The following is a 21,170-nucleotide window of genomic DNA, read 5'->3' as shown; positions in this document are numbered from 1 at the left end:
AGAAGACAAGGAGACCTAAAATTTTCTTTCAATTGTCCTGCCAAGGGCAGAAGATGAGACAAATTCCTGGCAGACAATCTATCCAAGACTGGGAAGAATTCATCTGATGAAAAAGCCCTGTGCCATCTCTTCTGGAAATCAATGTTAAATAGAAGGCAGAAGAGCAATAAATCCTAGCATTCAGTGATTTTAGGATTTTCAAAACACTGCCTCTTTATAACAAACCAGCTTATTTAAATTTATTTTCACATCATAAGATCAGAGATCTTAGTCAAAACATGAAATTATACACCTTGGAAAAGAAAGCATTTTACAGATAAATGTATTTACCTTGATGTATTTGTGCAAATGTATTTATAATGATAATAAAATGTAGTCACACAGGAAAAGGGGAATTCTAAAATACTTACTGGAGAGCTTTATGTAAAGGTGAAGTGTTGTAGAATCATTATTGCAAGAGAGACGCAAATTTATTTCTTGTTTTCTATGCTTTTTTTTCTGTCATTCAACTTTTAAACTCTTCTGAACATGTTTTCAAAATTTCTATTTTAATCCATTTAATTCAATTTTTTAAAATTAATGCATGTATCCTATCAAAATATGATAAAGAAAAGATCAGTATGACAGATAGAATTTTACTCCTTAGCAGCTGGTTGCAGTTTTGTTTATCTATTAAAGAGGCAATATATAAATACCTTACAAATAAACACACATAAAATTTATTAGCCCTTAAATATTTAGTTTGCTCTGTGAAAGGAGCTACTAAGCAATTAAATAATATCTATGTAGATGGACAGGAAATACTCCCTTAGGAAGGAATATTGACAATGGATAATCAAGACTCAATCCTGGGTTGAGGATAATGTTTCCAACTCAGAGGATGTGGGCATAGGAGCTTGACATTAAAACAAACATTAACTCTCCATGACTCATACGATGAACTTACCCTCCCATATGTTTTAAGTAGCCTGCTCTTTCCCCACTGCCAAACAATAAGTATAGTCAAAACTCTTCATTCTCCCTTTCTTCACTGCAGTATTTTGGTATTTTTCTAAATGCTGATGTTCCCTTAAAGGGGAGCTTTTAAAAATAATTATTACTCACATTTAATACTTCTCAGTGTGGAAAAGTGCAAAAGGGACAGGCTGCAGGGAAATGCAGCTCAGAGTTTCAGTGATAGTCACATCTTTTCTTAATTTACCTCTGGGTCACAAAAGCCTTGAGAACAGGAACGATGTATTTTCCATTCATGTAAAATCCCTTGGGTATTAGCACAATGTCTTCCTTTCAATGAATGCATTCCTAGGGTTTAGGAATTTTCTCAGAATTTTAAAAAACATTTTCTTTCACTATGACTACAATCATTCCTTCTCCTTTACACTGAGAGAAAAATGTAATTTTAAAGCTTCTTTTACATGGATTTTTAGGAGAATATATAGGCTAATCAAAGCAGAAACAACAGCTGTAATACTACGTAGACTAATCGAGTCTCTTTTCTTTGTCATTCGCAGTAAAATTTTAGACCTTTTATTCTTTCTAAAAAGCAAAAGGAAAAAAGACTATTTCAAATTATGCATATTGCATGTGTGTAATGAAGATCTATGAACTCAAAAAGAGCATGCCTCGTAATCTCTAGCATAACTCTTTCATGGATCTGAAATCTGCGTTGACACTGTTGGATTCAGAGTCTTCTCCTGGTGTTCTGTATATAGTCATAAAGGATTAAAATATTCTCAAATAGAATAAGCTGAATAAACATTCACATTTTAAGAAAATGTATGTAGGAAGAGTATATTAAAATATATGAATTATAAATTCAACACCGCATTATTTTGACATCATTAGCAGAAACTATTATAACATCTTGTCCATAACAGAGCTAATTATTTGGTAACCAAGATCTATAATTTTTGGTAAGAAAAAGCCAGTGTATTTTTTTCCTTCTGCTTCTCATTTTTTATTTGATAGCTTTGAAAATAAGGATTGAAAAATAACTTTATTCATGCCAACTCTAAAATAGTTTTCATCTAAGTTTCTCATTTCTATTTAATGAAATGAGTAGGGTATATAATCCCAAGAAAAGAAATTTAGTTCTAAGTTATCTGATATGTTATTTTATAGCAAACTTAAGATTTTCAAATGAAAAAGAAAGCAACACACAAAGATTTTATATGAAAAAAATATGCTGAGTGCAAATAAGGTATAGAAGGACATCTGTCACAGGAAACAGTGATAAAGAACTTTGAAACACACAAGGACTTTGCCAGTAAGTACAGACAATGCAGCCCCAGCATGGCACTCACTCTTTCAGCATCACTTCTCAAGCTAGCAAGTAGATCTTTCAGGTCATAGAGTCCGTGAGAGCAAAAACAGTGTCTTTTCCACATCAGGCAAAACCACTTGGGCAATATAACAGGCTCTGAAATTATTACTTTTGTTGTTAATAACTTACTTTAGGTAAATTATCTCATCAAACTTTCACAGATACTCTATAAAGTATTACTTAAACCCACTTTACAGAGGAAATACTCCAAGAGGTCAAATAATTTGTCCATCATTACACATGTCCCGTAAGCATCAGGGTGGGAATTGAAAACAAGATATTCTGAGTCCCAAGCCCCGCTTGTTTGAAGTAATTATATTTTGTTCATTATTGTTACACTGTAGAAAAAATAGGCAACGTTTTATATTGTTTGGAAACATTATCTTTACAAGTCACAGAAAGGACCTGCATTTCCCAGGAAGCCTTAACTACCCTTGTCCTCATGAGCCTCTAGCCTCTGAATTCCCACAACTCATATCACGTGGCATTAATAAACCCTGTCTTGACTCTGTCGGTAACTATATCGTATGACACAATGTGGTTTCTCTCTGGCCTATGCGAGTGCCTTAAAAGCAGAATCACTCATTTATGCTCCTGATTCTCCACAGAGTTGGTAAAGGGCTTGATATTAATACATTAGCTGAGTCCAATATGAGTGCTCAAGTAATTGTTGATTTCTTGGTCAGTTTAAAACAAAATGTTTCTATAGTCATTATGCCATATATTATAATGGTAATTATAACAAAACAAAACTGATTTCTTCAATTAGGAAGAGGTTTACTTGAATTCTGACCAAAAAAAAGTACTTTTCTATGGAAATTCTCCATCTGAAATTATAGTTTGAATTAGGCCTATGGGTCTATATGGGAGTCCTCTAGGAATATTTTTATTTGCCATTCCAAATTCAAGGAAAAAAAAATTCTGCTAGCAAATTTCATCATCAGTGGCCTTTTGCTACTTCTCTTCTTTGGTGTTTAATTTCTAGCATCTTTAACCCTAATTCCAGGGCCAAGCCTGTGTCCCATCTCAGAGACTCTCAGCTCCCTACCAACACTAATCTTGTTGACAAAGTTTTTACTATCCTTTTCCAACAGTATATGTATTATTTATTATTTCAGTAAGCTTTGGGGGAACAGGCGGTGTTCGGTTACATGAATAAGTTCTTTAATGGTGATTTCTGAGAGTTTGGTGCACCCATTACCCAAGCAGTGTACGCTGTACCCAATGTGTAGTCTTTTATCCCTCGTCCCCTCCCACTCGTTCCCCACAAGTCTCCAAAGTTCATTGTATCATTCTTATGTCTTTGCACCCTCATAGCTTAGCTCCCACTTATGAGTGAGAACACAGAATGTTTGCTTTTCCATTCCTGAGCTATTTCACTTAGACTAATGGTCTCCAATTTCATCCAAGTTGCTGTGAATGCTGTTATTTTGTTCCTTTTTCTGGCTGAGTAGTACTCTATGGGAGGGGGGTTTGCATAGTATATATATATACACACACACACACACACACACACACACACACATTTTTTTTCTAATTTATATATCTATATATATTATTGCACTTTAGGTTCTGGGGTCCATGTGCAAAACATGCAGGTTGTTGCATGGGTACATACACGGCAATATGGTTCACTGCCTCCATCCCCCCATCACCTATATCTGGTATTTCTTCCTATGTTATCCCTCCCGAACCTCCCTACCCCCCACTGACCCTCCCGTAATACACCCCAACAGACCCCAGTGTGTGATGTTTCCCTCCCTGTGTCCATGCATTCTCATTGTTCAACACCCGCCTATGAGTGAGAACAAGTAGTGTTTGATTTTCTGTTATTGTGTCAGTTTGCTGAGAATGATGGTTTCCATTCATTCATGTCCCTACAAAGGACATGAACTCGTTTTTTTATGGCTGCATAGTATTCCATGGTGTATATGTGCCACGTTTCCCTGTCCAGTCTATCGTCAGTGGGCATTTGTGTAGGTTCCAGGTCTTTGCTATTGTAAACAGTGCAGCTATGAACATAAATGTACATGTGTCTTTATAATGGAATGTTGTATAATCCTTTGGATATATACCCAGTATCAAGATTGCTGGGTCAAATGGAATTTCTATTTCTAGATCCTTGAGAAAGCGCCACACTGTCTTCCACAATGGTAGAACTAATTTACACTCCCACCAACAGTGTAAAAGTGTTCCTATTTCTCCACATCCTCTCCAGCATCTGTTGTCTCCATATTTTTTAATGATTGTCATTCTCATTCTAACTGGCGTGTCATGGTATCTCAATGTGGTTTTGATTTAAATTTCTCTAATAACCAGTGATGATGAGCACTTTTTCATATGTTTGTTGGCTTCATCAATGTCATCTTTTGAAAAGTGTTTGTTCATGTCTTTCACACACTTTTGAATGGGTTTGTTTTTTCTTGTAAATCTGTTTTACTTCTTTGTATACCTAGATGTTAGCCCGTTGTCAGATGGGTAGCTTACAAAAATATTTTTACCACTCTTTTGGTTTCTGGTTCACTCTAATGGTTGTTTCTTTTGTTGTACAGAAGCTCTGGAGTTTAATGAGATCCAATTTGTCTATTTTGGCTTTTGTTGCCAATGGCTTTGGCAACAAAGCATTTGCCAATGCTTTTGGTGTTTTAGTCATGAAGTCCTTGCCCATGTCTACGTCCTGAATGGTGTTGCCTAGCTTTTTTTTTAGGGTATTTATGGTTTTAGGCCTTATGTTTAAGTCTTTAATTGATCTGGACTTAATTTTAGTGTATGGTGTCAGAAAGGGGTCCAGTTTCTGCTTTCTGCACATGGCTAGCCAGTTTTCCCAACACCATTTATTAAACAGGGAATCCTTTCCCCACTGCTTGTTTTTGTCAGTTTTGTCAAAGATCAGATGGTTGTACATGTGTGGTGTTGCCTCTGAAGCCTCCGTTCTGTTCCATTGGTCTATATCTCTGTTTTGGTACCAGTACCATGCTGTTTTGATTACTGTAGTATAGTAGTATAGTTTGAAGTCAGCTAGCGTGATGCCTCCAGCTTTGTTCTTTTTGCTTAGGACTGTCTTGGCTATGCAGGCTCTCTTTTGGTTCCACATGAAGTTTAAGGCGGTATTTTCCAGTTCCATGAAGAGGGTCATAGGTAGCTTGATGGGGATAGCATTGAATCTATAGATTACTTTGGGCAGTATGGCCATTTTCACAATGTTGATTCTTTCTAACCATGAGCATGGAATGTTTTTCCATCTGTTTGTGTCCTCTTATTTCCTTGAGCAGTGGTTTGTAGTTCTCCTTGAAGACATTTTTTACATCCTTTGTTTGTTGTATTCCCAGGTATTTTATTCTCTTTGTGGCAATTGTGAATGGCAGTTTGTTCTTGATTTGGCTCTCTTTAAGTCTGTTATTGATGTATAGGAATGCTTGTGATTTCTGCACATTGATTTTGTATCCTGACACTTTGCTGAAGTTGCTTATCAGTTTGAAGAGGTTTTGGGCTGAGACAATGAGGTCTTCTACATATACAATCATGTTATCTGCAGAGACAATTTGACTTCCTCCTTTCCTAATTGAATACCTTTATTTCTTTTTCTTGCCTGATTGCTCTGGCTAGAACTTCCAATACTATGTTGAATAGGAACAGTGAGAGAGGACATCCTTGTCTAGTGCCAGATTTCAAAGGGAATGCTTCCAGTTATTGCCCATTCAGTATGATACTGGCTGTAGGTTTGTTGTAAATAGCTTTTATTATTTTGAGATACGTTCCGTCAATACTAAGTTTATTGAGAGCTTTTAGCATAAAGGGCTATTGAATTTGTCGAAAGCCTTCTCTGCATCTATTGACAGAATCAAGTGGTTTTTGACTTTGGTTCCCTTTTTGTGGTGGATTACGTTTATAGACTTGCATATGTTGAACCAGCCTTGCATCCCTGGGATGAAGCCTACTTGATTATGATAGATAAGCTTTTTAATGTGCTGTTGCAATCAGTTTGCCAGTATTTTATTGAAGATTTTTGCATCTATGTTCATCATGGATATTGGCCTGACATTTTCTTTTCAGTTGAGACTCTGCCAGGTTTTGGTATCAGGATGATGTTGGTCTCATAAAATGATTTGGGAAAGATTCCCTCTTTTTGGATTATTTGGAATAGTTTCAGAAGGAGTGGTCCCAACTCCTCTTTCTATTTCTGGTAGAATTCGGCTGTGAACCCATCTGGACCTGGGTATTTTTTTGTTAGTAGGCTATCAACTGCTGCCTCAACTTCAGCCCTTGTTATTGGTCTACTCAGGGATTCAACTTCTTCCTGGTTTAGGCTTGGGAGGGTGCAAGTGTCTAGGAATTTATCCTCCAAGTTTACTGTTTTAGTATGCATAGAGTTGTTTGTACTAATGTCTGATGGTAGTTTTTCTGTGGAATCAATGGTGATATCCCCTTTATCATTTTTTAATTGCATCTATTTGATTCTTTTCTCTTTTCTATTAATCTAGCTAGTGGTCTATTTTGTTGATCTTTCCAAAAAATCAGCTCCTGGATTTACTGATTTTTTGAAGGGTTTTTTGTGTCTCTATCTCCTTCAGTTCTGCTCTGATCTTAGGTATTTCTTGCCTTCTGTTAGCTTTTGAGGTTTCTTGACCTTGCTCCTCTATCTCTTTCTATCTTGATGATAGGGTGTCAATTTTAGATCTTTCCTTGCTTCTCATGTGGGCGTTTATTGCTATAAATTTTCCTCTAGACACTGCTTTAAATATGTCCCAGAGATTTTAGTACCCTACGTCTTTGTTCTCATTGGTTTTGAAGAACATCTTTATTTCTGCCTTCATTTGTTTATCCAGTCAACATTCAAGAGACAGTTGTTCAGTTTCCATGAAGTTGTATGGTTCTGAATGAGTTTCTTAATCCTGAGTTCTAATTTGATTGCACTGTGGTCTGAGAGACTGTTTGTTATTATTTCCATTTTTTTGCATTTGCTGAGGAGTGATTTACTTCCAATTATGTGGTCAATTTTAGAGTAGGTGTGATGAGGTGCTGACACAAATGTATATTCTGTGGCTTTGGGGTGCAGAGTTCTGTATATATTTATTAGGCTTGTTTGGTCCAGATCTGAGTTCAAGTCCTGGATATCCTTGTTAATTTTCTGTCTTGCTGCTCTAATATGGACACTGGTGAGTTAAAGTTTCCCACTATTATTGTGTGGGAGTCTAAGTCTCTTTGTAGGTTGTTAAGAACTTGCTTTCTATCCGGGTGCTCCTGTATTGGGTGTGTATATATTTAGGATATTTAGCTCTTCTTGTTGCATTGATTCTTTTGCGATTATGTAATGCCCCTCTTTGTCTCTTTTAATCTTTGTTTGTTTAAAGTCCATTTTATCAGAGACTAAGATTGCAACTCCTGCTTTATTTTTATTTTTGGTTTCTATTTGCTTGGTAAATCTCCCTCCATCCCTTTATTTTGATCCTATGTGTGTCCTTGCATGTGAGATGGGTTTTATGGATACAGCACACTGATGAGTTTTGAGTTTTTATCCAATTTGCCAGTCTGTGTCTTTTGTTTGGGGCATTTAGCCCATTTACATTTAAAGTTAATATTGTTATGTGTGAATTTGATCCTGCCATTTTGATGCTAGCTGGTTGTTTTGGCCATTAATTGATACAGTTTCTTCATTTTGTCAATGCTTTTTACCATTTGGTACATTTTTGGAGTGGCTGGTACTATTTGTTCCTTCCTATGTTTAGTGCTTCTTTCAGGAGCTCATGTAAGGCAGGCCTGCTAGTGATGAAATCTCTCAGCAATTGTTTGTCCCGATTTTATTTCTCCCTTGCTTATGCAGCTTAGTTTGGCTGGATATGAAATTCTAGGTTGAAAGTTCTTTTCTTTAGGGATGCTGAATGTTGGTCCCCACTCTCTCCTGGCTTGTATGGTTTGTGCCAAGAGATGTGCTCAGAGTCTGATGGGCCTCCCTTTGTGGGTAACCCTGCCTTTCTCTCTGGCTGCCCTTAGCATTTTTTCCTTCCTTTCAACCCTGGTGAATCTGACGATATGTGCCTTGGGGTTGCTCTTCTTGAGGAATATCTTTGTGGTGTTCTCTGTATCTCCTAGACTTGAATATTGGCCTGTCTTGCTAGGTTGGAGAAGTTCTCCTGGATAATATCCTGAAGAGTGTTTTCCAGCTGGGATTCATTCTCTCCATCACATTCAGGTACACCTATCAAACACAGATTAGGTCTTTTCACATAATCCCATATTTCTTGGAGGCTTTGTTCATTTCTTTCCATTATTTTTTCTCTAATATTGCCTTCTCATTTTATTTCATTGAGTCGATCTTCAATCTTTGATATCCTTTCTTCTGCTTGGTCGATTAGGCTACTGAAATTTGTGTATGCTTTGTGAAGTTCTCATGTTGTGTTTTTCAACTCCATTAAGTCATTTCTATTCTTCTCTAAGCTGTTTATTCTCATTAGCATGTCATCAAACCTTTTTTTAAGGTTCCTAGTTTCTTTGCATTGTGTTAGCACGTGTGCTTTTAGCTCAAAGAAGTTTGTTATCACCCACCTTCTAAAGCCTGTTTCTGTCAATACATCAGACTCATTCTCTACCCAGCTTTGATCCTTTGCTGGTGATGAGTTGTGATCCCTTGAAGGAGGAGAGGTGTCCTGGCTTTGGGTGTTTTCCTTCATTTTGTGATGGTTTCTTCATATCTTTGTGGATTTATCTACTTGTGGTCTTTGTAGTTGATGATTTTCTGATGGAGTCTCTGAGTGGATGTCCTTTTTGTTGATGATGAAGCTATTTCTGTTTTGTAGTTTTCCTTCTAACAGTCAGGTCTCTCTGCTGTAGGACTACTGGAAATACATTCCAGACCCTACTTGCCTGGGGATCACCTGTGGTGGCTACAGAACAGTAAGAGTTGCTGCCATTTCTTCTGTTATCTTTGTCCCAGAAGGATACCCGCCATATGCCAGCCTGAGCTCTCCTTTATAAGGTGTCTATTTGGGTATACTGGGGTCAGGAACCTGCCTGAGGAGACAGTCTGACCCTTATTGGAGCTCAAGTACTGAGCTGTGAGCTCCATTGTTCTGTTCAGAGCTGCTGGGCAGGTACATTTAAGTCTGCTGCAGTGGAACTCATAACCGCCTTTTTCCCAGGTGCTCTGTCCTGGGAAGGTGGGGCTTTGTAAGTTCCTGATGTGCTGCTGCCTTTTTCAGAGATGCTGTGCCCAGCAAGGAGGTAGCCTAGTACAGTCTGCCAGCAGAGGTGTTTCTGAGCTGCCGTGGGCTCTGCCCAGCTGCTGTGTGAACCTCCTTGCTATTTTGTTTATAGAGGTACAGTTAGAACTGCCTCCATAATTGCGGTCTGCCTCTGTAATGGTGGACTGCCTCAGTGATGGCCAACTGCCTTGGTAATTGTTGACTGCCTCGATAATGGCAGACTGCCTCGGTAATGGTGGATTGCCTCAGTAATAGTGGACTGCCTCGGTAGTGATGGACTGTCTCGGTAGTGGCGGACGCCCTTCCCCCAACAGAGCTGGACTGTCCCTCATCGTGCTGTGCTTGCTGTGAAACTCTCAGCCCAGAGCATTTCAGATTGCTGGTCTTTGTCGGGGTGGGACCTGCCAAGTCAGATCACCTGGATCTCTGTTTCAGACCCCTTTTTTTCGGTTGAATGAGTGGCTCTGTCTACTAGGCATTCCAGGTGCCAGTTCAAACGGCCACCCAGATTTGTGTGTTTTTGTGCAGAGACCCGCTCTGCCAGCTGAAACAGCCATGCTGGAAGCTCACGGTGCTTTTCAGCCCAGTAATCTTCTGGTCTGTGGGCAGTAATAACTCGTTTGGAAATGCAGTGTTCACTCACCTTCTGCATTGTTCTCACTGGGAACTGCACTCTAGAGCTGTTCCTGTTCAGGCATCTTGGATCCCCATAACATTTTCTTTATCCACTCGATTGATGGGCATTTGGACTGGTTTCATGTCTTTCAAATTGTAAATTGTGCCACTATAAACGTGTGTGCAAGTATCTTTTTTTGTATGACTTTTTCCTCTGGGTAGATACTGAGTAGTGGGATTGCTGGATCAAATGGTACGTCTACTTTTAGTTCTTTAAGCAATCTCCACCCTGTTTTCCATAGTGGTTGTACTAGTTTACATTCCTACCAATGGTGTAAAAGTGTTCTCTTTTCACCATATCCATGCCAATGTCTGTATTTTTTTTAATTTTTTGATTACAGCCTTTCTTGCAGGAATAAGATATTATTGCTTTGTGGTTTTAATTTGCATTTCCCTGATCATTAGTGATGTTGAACATTTTTTTTAATGTTTGCTCAACAGCCTATGTGTTTTAATAGAGTGCTTCTGAAAACTAAAAGACTAATAATAAAGATAAAGCCTTTATTATTTAAGGTACAGCTTAAGCTGCTGAATAAAGGACTCCCAAAATACAGTGATCGAAATATCATAAATGCTGTCTCCTTTCTATCTACATGTGAGCAGTCCTTGGTTAGAGTGGTGCCTTGCCATCTCCACAAGTGGCTTCCATGGTTGCTCCACTTGCCATTTTCCAGTTAGTTGGAAAGATGAAAGAAACCAAAACTAAGTCACGTCATCTCCTTCAGTCTGTCACCCAAATCTTACACTTTTTCTATTGGCAATTTTTGGCCCAAACTTAGTCATGTCACCATATCTAGGTACAAGTGAGGCTCATAATATCATCTTTCCCTGGGCATGCATGTTTATAAGTAAAAATATGGGTTATGTTTCTACAGAAAGAGGGAAGAATGGAACTTAGGGGACAGTAAGTGGTCTCTGCCACAGAGACTGAAAAGATTACATCCCAGATTTACGATTAAATTGTTGTAATTGGGATGAAAAAAGGAAAAGAGTACCTTCAGCATATCTTGCCCAGTTTTTCTCTGAGGCACCATGTGGATAATCCATTCATAAAGCTTTTCTTTACTCACAAAATGAAAAATAATGAGCTATAAGTAAAGCAAGAATTCTAAGTGCAGAGGACTAAGGGAAAGGAGAGTCAAGAAAAGAAGGACCGCTGTGAGAATTACAGCTTGCCTGCTCAGAGCTCAGTGCCATCACCTAAAGGAACTGAAAGCTGCATCCTTGGGCCTCCTTTCAGGGGATGGGTTTGTGTCATGTCTTTATGGTTAGCAAGACATGGGAAGGATCAGAGAATTCTGCCCTAAAAGTGCTAAAATGGCTCTCCTTGGGCATACATCTGACCTTCACTAAGTTTCTTTTACAGGAAGAAGAGAAGTTACTTAAGAATTCACTCACTACACTTTAGAAAACTGGCTGGAATCTACTGTGACCCAGGATAGCCCCTCTAGACTGAATCTTCCCTAAATCTGGTATACACACACACACATACACGCACTTCCTATAAAAGCAACCAGCAGTGTAAAGTGAAAATACAAAGGAAGCACAACCTGAAAACTGACAATGCAGGTCAGGAAAAGTGAGAAGAACATCCCCAATTGCTGACAAAAAGATGTCAATCATCACCTGCATGGGTCTTCAACAAGACCTGTATTATTCACCAAGCTCTTCACTGGCAGATACAGGCAGAAACAAATTCACTGGAGAACGCATAATCATTATTTTCTGAGACAAGTTGTTTGACCTCTTCTATTTATTTCACTCTGAACAGAAAATTACCTTCATAGCTGCCACACTTTGTAAGTTTGACTGTAATGAATTCAAGTCTAATGAATTGTTTGTAAATTGCTAAGAAGTCAAGTTTGTTGGTAGAAGTTACAATTTCTTTTCTGTAAATAATTGCACCCAAAAGTATAATAAAAATGGTAGCTCTAAAAAGGGAAGCAGATGAATTTTTACATGCATAACTGCACCCTATGGCTCTGTCTTCTCAGTAAAATTTTGGCATTTTATCTTCACCCTCTTTCTACCTTTTCCTCCCTCAATCAACAGACTAGTGACCAAAATACTGTCTCCTATCTTTTAACATAAATTATTCAAGATAAATATTTACATAAATCTAAAAAAATTTTAGGCGTTCACTCATACTACATAATGCATCCTGGTTTATTGGTTTCTGACAGTTTTCAACACTTTGGTAATAAGTTGTAGGAACTGACATCATTCCATGATGAGAGTTCATACCACTACTGTCATTTTGATTTAATGATCAATGTATAATAGATACTGCTTCAATTGTATAGCACATATCAGTCTCCCAGTTTGGATGAAAACATCCACTTAATTTAAATTGCCTGGTACGTTGTCTTAATATTGCTACTTGATTTTAAGAAGAAAATTCTAGGAAATATCCAGAGTGCTTTTATCCTAACATTCAAGGTAGCTTTCTTTGTTCACTGGCTAATCTCATGGATCATGTGTGTGACATGCAGGCACTTATAAATACACTAATATTTTGGACATACAAAAAGGAAACTTATACAAAAGGGATAATTTGAGGTTTATTCAGTGATGTTTGCAGAAATCCAGGTGAACAATATCCATAAAGGACAATTATTGATTCTAGAAAAAAGTTGTGCAAAAAAGTAAGAATAACCATAGTGTATTCTATGGATCAGTGGTAAATAGCATTTACAGTATTGTAATAATATCAAACAATATTGGCTGAAATGAAACCATAATAAAAAACACAGTGAAGAGATCCAGGGGCCAACATTATGGGGTAATGCATAGAAGTAGGCTGAAAGCAAGTGACATCCTCAGCTTCCATGTAAAGGATTTAAGGGACAATCCAAATTTTGAAGTATATGCATGTCACTTAGTTCTCTATAAATGGTTGGCAATGATTGCCTCTGTCCATGTGAGAGCAAATGGCTCAGCAGGAAAGGGCAGGACAGACTCTTGAGAAGTGTATAACATTGATAAAAATAAAAACCAACAAAGACCTAACTAGAATTACGCAAGATCCCTGCAGAAAGTCTTTGATAAGATCTACCAGACTCCCCTATTAAGAACAAAGTGGAGGAGAGATGCATTTTGTCCCTAGTGAAATGACAGGACTGTGAGCCTTAGTGTTAAAGTATCAGAAATGAAATTATTCCCAGGATTGAAGAAATGTACATGGAACAAGACCTAAGCAAAAAAATTAAATTAGACTGATTTTATCTCCCTCTAAGATTCTCTTTGTGACGCCCCTTGCTTCTCAAGTTCCCCGAAGTGGTATAAAGTGACTTCAAGTCCCTTTGCCTACCCAAAACCTCCCCCACAGCTCCTACATCACTAATGCACATCTCATTTAGGCCAGTTTTCTCTAGAAAATGGCACAAATTCTCAAACTATTTCTCGTCCTTTCTCCCCAAATAAATTCCCATGCTCTGATCTGCTAACCTATAGTCAGAGCTTTAGGAAGCAAACTAGAATGGCAAGATATCACAAACAATAAATAATAGTGAGAGTTGAGTCAGCATTTTTGTGAAAAGAATTTGCAATCCAAATTGGATGCAGAAGGAAAATTTGCTTCAGGCTTGGATAGCAGGATTAGATGTGTGAAGTCAGTGAATTAAAGCACCAATGTATGAGGCATTAGGACCATGGGGAAGGTCTTAGAACTGCAGAGCTGTAGGCTGTGCACAGTGGCTCATGCCTGTAATCCCAGCACTTTGGGAGGCCAATGTGGGCAGATCACAAGGTCTGGAGTTCGAGACCAGCCTGGCCAACATGGTGAAACCCTGTCTCTACTAAAAACACAAAAAATACCTGGGCATGGTGGTGGCCACCTGCAATCCCAGCTACTCAGAAGGCTAAGACAGGAGAATCATTTGAACCTAAGAGGCGGAGGTTGCAGTGAGCCGAGATCACACCATTGTACTCCAGTTTGGGTGAGAGTCCATCTCAAAAAAAAAGAACTGTGGAGGTGTTAAACACTCTTTTGACTCTAGAAGATTGATCAGCATGGTGGGTAAAATTATAGGAAAAACACAAACCTTCTTGGAAGACCAGAAGATTTTGCAAAAGCTTTGGGAAAAGATTATGGGTGAAGACAGCCTAATCCTCTTACCTTGAGCTAACAGCAAAGAGCAGATAACAAGGGAATGTAGAGGAACTTGTTCACCTATTTCCCCAGAAAGTAACCTTTGATCATCTGTTCACATGAAAGCTCTCTACTTCAAGGTCAGCATTATCCACAAATGGTGTTTGCTTGAGACTTTTGTCATTAATTCTGTTCTAAAACAAATATGAGCATCTCAGGCAGATAGGGGCTGCAGGGCCAGACTCCCTTTCCAGGGTCTGTAAGCCCTGGAGTCCCCTTGCTGTGCTCTCATACACAAAATGCCTATGTCTGAGAACTCCTTTCATCTGCTACTCAGCCAGAGTCTGCAGGTCAGACTCAACCATTTGACTTCAAATTGAGGTAAGCCATGAATGTAGTAAATGAATCAAGAACAGTTGTAAAGTTTACACAATGTGTATATGGCATTTCCAATTGCCCAGGTCATAGCATCATCTCCAAATGCTAGTATATCCTGAGAAAAACAAGGTGCATGCTAAAAAATAGCAATTACAGACAAAACCAGAAGTGACCTACCTTGTCATAGAAATCTCAGAAGTTCTGTGAAGGATATTAGAATTGTTTTCTTTTTTTTTTTTTTTTAATAAGCAAAGGATAATATCCTGCTAAAAAGTAGTTTAAATGTGTATAAAAGAACTAATCCAAGCATGCATGATAGAGACCTCTGGTTGTGGTGCACACCTGTTCTTTGTTTCCCTGACTTTGGTCAAAACAAATGCAGACAATTCATCCACGTTGTATCATATGTCTTCTACCTGCTATTATAGTATATCTTCTACCTACTGTAAAAAACATCTTAAATTTGCAGATGTCTTCCTTCTGGTAGCCTGTGTGAGTTGCCCTGGGACCTGAGCCAGTGACACAGCTGGCCATTTGATCAATGCTTTCTGCCCAGAAGGGTCAGGCCCACCAGAAAAAAGAAAAAAAGTGGGAGGATAAAATCAGTTAAAAGCCACTATTTATTGAATCCCTGGGTTAGTGTGCTATGCACTTTAAATACATTACCCCTGATTCTCATGCCAGCTCTGAAAGGTAAGACTTTTATGCCTACTTTGGGGAAGAAGAATCTGAGTTTCAGGCAAGTTATTTCGTTTGTTAACGTCGCCCATCCAGTAAGCACTGGAGCTAGTATTCCGACTGACAAATCTGACTTTTAAACCAAGGCTTTCTGTTGGAGATGACTGTAAGGTAAGTGAGCCTTCCTCAAACTTTTTAAATCTGCCACATGGGCTTGTTCCTCTAGCTTCCTGCCACCACAGACCAACACACCAAATCCAGACTTCAACATTCTCAAGATATTAGAAAGTCATAGTCAGTGGGAAGTCAGGAATCTAGAACCTCATGATAAATTGTCAAAAATTGCATATGAAATTTCACGTTGAGATAGGAGAGTTCCCTGAACCCCTCTCAGGACTTGCAACAGGGGTGTGGCTCATTTGCTGCATGCTCAAATCCCTCACGGAAGGGGGAGCACACAGATGGGCAGGTGCAGGAGCCAGTGCAAGCGCTTTTGGGCTCCGGACACACGGTAGCATCTCGAAGTGTGTTATGATTAATGCTCTTTTAGTAGTTGCCATCCACAGACAGCTAAGTGTTCAACCGGCTCAGCAGAGTCAGGGTGACAGCCTTTACATCCTACCCCCTTGGTACCTGGGTCCTTATCCAGCATCCAGGAACAATCAGGTCACATGGACCTGAAGGATGGTAAATGTGGGGATTTTACTGAATGCTGGAGGTATTTCTCAGCAGGATGGACAGGGAGCTGGAGAGGGGATCAAGTGGGAAGATGATCCTTCCCTAGAGTTCAGCCATCCTGCAGCTGATCTCATCTCCAACCAACCCAAGCTGAACTCCTCTCTTCTCTGCCATACTGTCCTGCTGCTCTGCCACTCTTCTGCTCATGGAGCCTGTGGTTTGGTACAGGATAGAGGTGTGGCAGGCCAGAGTGATCTTGGAAAAGGTAAGCTTAGGGAGCAAAAATAGAAATCTCAGTTCCCATTTATGGCCATGAGTTTCCAGGCTTGAGAGTGGGGACTCTGCCAGGTAACCACCCTTTTCTACCCAGTATTTCCCTGCCTCCTGTTCATATCAATGTGAGCGGCAGACACTGACAATTCCCAAATAGAATACTTGATGGATCCAGAGAATGGTTAATCCATTTTCTGGTATGGCCACAAAGAAGTGGCTGGATCTCAAACAGAACAGCTCTCTGTAATGAGGCTTGATGCTAGGTGGCCAAGCCCCAGGTTCAACAAAATTCCCAGGCTGAAGACAGGCACAGAAGCAACAGAACCATGAGGTCTTGAACATGGTGCCTTGATATGAGTGTGGGTCAAAGGCTGGATGGCACACCCTGAAGGATGTACTGCAGTCATTTGCCAGGTAGAAACATATGCAATACAATTATTAAATATCTCTAAAGTTTAGATAAGTGTTTAGGTACAGCTTTATCCAAAGAAAAATCACACTTTAGTTATTAACACTATAGTTCATTTGTCAGACTTTCCTGCTGTGGCCACAGTATTCAGCTGACCAGGGGAAAATGTCAGCTCTGTCATGAAGAGAGGCAACAAAGTTTGCTGATGCTTTCACTGACTTTTCATTTATTGCTATGTATTTCAGCTTTCATACATTTGTTTGTAGGTTTATATAATCTCAAATAGAGACTCTATGAGTACTGTGGAATGAGGTTGGGTATGACATTTTTTATTCTATGCTATCTAATGGCAGAGGACTTAAAAGAGCCATCAAATTTAAAGATATGTTATGCTATTGTCTGAATGTATACATTGCTTGGCTAAATTCATATGTTGAAATCTTCATGTCCAAGGTGACAGTATTTGGATCTGAGGCTTTGGAGAGGTGATTAGGTAATGGGGATAGGATTATTGCCCTTATAAAAAATGTCTGCTGTCATGTGAGGTCAGGGTGAGAAGATGACTGACCGTGAGCAACTGGGCCCTCACTAGACACTTAACCTGTTGGTTCCTTTATCTGGGACTTCCCAGCTTCTGTATCTCTGAGTAGTAAAATTTATATTGCTTATAAGCCACTGAGTCTACAGCATTTTTTAAAGCAGCCCAGACAGAATAAGACAAGTTACATGTATGATTTTACAAAAAGACATGTTTCAAATTTGTTTATGTTCCCTAAAATATAATAAACACCTTAATTTTCTCCATCAAGGTAAAGATCAAGATATTTTTAATTTTTTTAAAAAAAGCTACATCCTGAAAGAATTTTGAACTATGAAGACAGCATTTTGAAAACAAATGTTTGGAGATGGAAATGTGACTTTGCTGCCAAAATTAAGTGAATACATTACCTATTAAAAATTTATACCTATGCATTTACAAATCTTAGAATGCAATTTTCTAGCCTTTTGTAAAATCATCTACACAGAATTTCAATGGGTTTTGAACCCTTTAGTTAAAAATGTAACAAAGCGATACTTTAGCGTTAACATGTAAGAACCACAAACTCACTGACATCATGGAACAGGGAATCTACAGATGAATTTTAACAAAACATTTCTATAACTGGATACAAAAAAAAAATCTTATTTCACAGATAGAGTCATGTGCACATCATCCATCTGAATCTACTTATCTTACTAGATATGTCTTCTCAGTTTTGATTCCTTAAAACCAAATTTCTACACAAACTGGACTTAGGACTCAACGTTTAAGTCACTGATACGATACGATCAAGATTTTTGAAGCTAATAAAGCATACTCAATCAAGATTTGTTTGTTAATACCTTTATAAATAATGACAAAGTTTTATTCCATTAATAAAAAGTTAAAATTCTTATAAAAAGATTATGTATATTGCTTTGTGGTTTTTTTCTTTGCATGTTTCATAACAAATGTATTAGTAGAACACTGCATACTCAGATTTTTTAGAGGTTACATTTTTAAACTCTGTAAGACAACAGGGACACAAGTTCACTTTTGGAAGGATGCACTATAAGTGAGCTTAGATTTCTTACCACGTTCCTGTATGAGGCTCTTGGTCGGATTTAATCAGATTTAGAAAAATTTAAAGTAACATGTTTCTTTTGCCAAAAATTATAGGGGAAATTCATGTTCTTTAATTAGTTAGCTCTTCTCTGTATAGAGGAAATTCACATTCTTTAATTCATTAGCTCTTCTCTGTGTACTTTTCCTTTAACTTTTCAAAAGAAATCCACAAATAGAATCATGTACATTTGTATGATGAGAAAAAGTCCTATGTGCCATGAATCCAGATTAGACCTGGCAAATCTATAATTCTGTTCTTCCCAACTACTCATTTAAAATGTCCAAACTAGGGGGAGGGATCCAAGATGGCCAAATAGGAACAGATCAGGATTGCAGTTCCCAAGAAAAATGCAAAGGGTGAGTGACCACCGCATTTCCAAATAAATTTTTACTGCCCACAGACCAGGAGACTCCCAGGTGGAAAAGCACCATGATGCTCTAGCAAGGCTGTTTCAGCAGGCGCAGTGGGTCACCACACAAAAACTCACACAAGTCCAGGCACCTTTTCAACTGGCAACTGGAACACCTGGGAGACAGGGTTGCCCATTCAACTGAAAAAAAGGGGTCTGAAACAGGGAACCTGGTGATCTGGCTTGGAGGCTCCCACCCCCACAAAGACCAGCAATCTGAAGTGCTCTGAATTGAGAGTTTCATAGAAAGCACAGCTGGACCCAGGACTATCCAACTCTGTGGGGGGAAGGGTGTCCACCATTACTGAGGCAGTCCGTCATTACTGAGGCAGTCCACCACTACCGAGGCAGTCCACAATTACCAAGGCAGTCCACAATTACAGAGACAGTCCACCATTGCTAGGCAGACTGCCATTACTGAGGCAGTTCTAACTATGCCCCTATAAACAAAACTGCAAGGAAGTTCACACAGCACTGGGGCAGGGCCCATGGTAGCTCAGCAAGGCCTCTGCTGGCAGACTGATGAGGGCTACCTCCTCGCTGGGCGGGTCATTTCTGAAAAAAGGCAGCAGAATGACAGAAACTTATAAATAAAGTCACACCTTCCCAGGAAAGAGCACCTGGGAAAAAAAGGCAGTTATAAGTTCCACTGCAGCAGACTTAAACACACCTGCCCAGAAGCTCTGAACAGAACAACAGAGCTCACAGTTCAGCACTTGAGCTCCTATAAGGGACAGACTGTCTCCTCAAGCAGCTCCCCAACCCCCGTATAACCAAAGAGACACCTCATAAAGGAGAGATCAGGCTGACATCTGGCGGATATCCTTCTGGGACAAAGATAACAGAAGAAGAAACTAGCAGCAACCCTTACTACTGCAGCTGCTGCAGGTGAACCCCAGGCAAGCAGGATCTGGAGTGGACCTCCGGCAGTCCTATAGCAAGGGAGCCTGACGGTTGGTAGGAAAAAGTAAGAAAATGAAAGAAATAACTTCATGAGCAACAAAAAGGACATCCACTCAGAGACTCAATTGGTAAGTCACCAACCCAAAGACCAAAGGTAGCTAAATCTGCAAAGATGGGAAGAAACCAGTGCAAAAATGATGACAATACCCAACACCAGAAGGCCTCTCCTCCTCCAAGGGATCACAACTCCTCACCAGCAAGGGAGCAAGGCTGGATGGAGAATGAGTCTGATGAATTGACAGAAAAAAGCTACGGAAGGTGAGTAATAACAAACTTCTCAAGATAAAAGATAATGTTCTAACTCAATGTAAAGAAACTAAGAACCTTGAAAAACGGTTTGACTAAATGCTAATGAGAATAAACAGCTTAGAGAAGAATATCAATGAATTGATGGAGCCAAAACACAACACGAGAGCTTAGCGAAGCATACACAAGTTTCAATAGCCACATCAACCAAGCAGAAGAAAGGGCATCAGAGATGGAAGATCAACTCAACAAAATAAAATGAGAAGGCAAGATTAGAGAAAAAAAGAGTAAAAAGAAATTAACAAAGCCTCCAAGAAATATGGGATTATGTGAAAAGACATAATCTACATTTGATAGGTATACCTGAATGTGCTGGAGAGAATGAATCCAAGCTGGAAAACACTCCTCAGAATATTACCCAGGAGAACTTCCCCAACCTAGCAAGGCAGGCCATGATTCACGTCCAGGAAATACAGAGAACACCACAAAGATATTCCTCAAGAAGAGCAACCCCAAGGCACATAATCGTCAGATTCACCAGGGTTGAAATGAAGGAAAAAATGCTAAGAGCAGCCAGAGAGAAAGTTCGGATTACCCACAAAGGGAAGCCCATCAGACTCACAGCAGATCTTTCAGCAGAAACCCTACAAGCCAGAAGAGAGTGAGGGCCAATATTCAACATCCTAAAAGAAAAGAACTTTCAACCCAGAATTTCATATCCAGCCAAACTAAGCTTCATAAGTGAAAGAGAAATAAAATGCTTTATGAACAAGCAATTGCTCAGGGATTTCATCACCACCAGGCCTGCTTTATAAGAGCTCCTGAATGAAGCATGAAACATAGAAAGGAACAACCAGTACCAGCCACTCCAAAAACATACCAAAGAGTAAAGCTCATCAACAAAATGAAGAAACTGCATCAACTAACAGGCAAAACAACCACCTAGCATCAAAATGGCATGATCAAATTCACACATAACAATATTAACCTTAAAAGTAAATGGGCTAAATGCCCAAATCAAAAGACACAGACTGGCAAATTGGATAAAAAGTCAAAACCCATTGGTGTGCTGTATCCAGGAAACCCATCTCACATGCAAGGATACACATGGGCTCAAAATAAAGGGATGGAGGAAGATCTACTAAGCACATGGACAGCAAAAAAAAAAAAAAAGCAGGTGTTGCAATCCTAGTCTCTAATAAA

The sequence above is a fragment of the Sapajus apella genome, unplaced genomic scaffold (assembly GCF_009761245.1).
Source record: "Sapajus apella isolate SASKATOON/1434 unplaced genomic scaffold, GSC_monkey_1.0 scaffold1, whole genome shotgun sequence".
NCBI lineage: Eukaryota > Metazoa > Chordata > Mammalia > Primates > Cebidae > Sapajus > Sapajus apella.
This window is presented reverse-complemented; position numbering follows the sequence as displayed.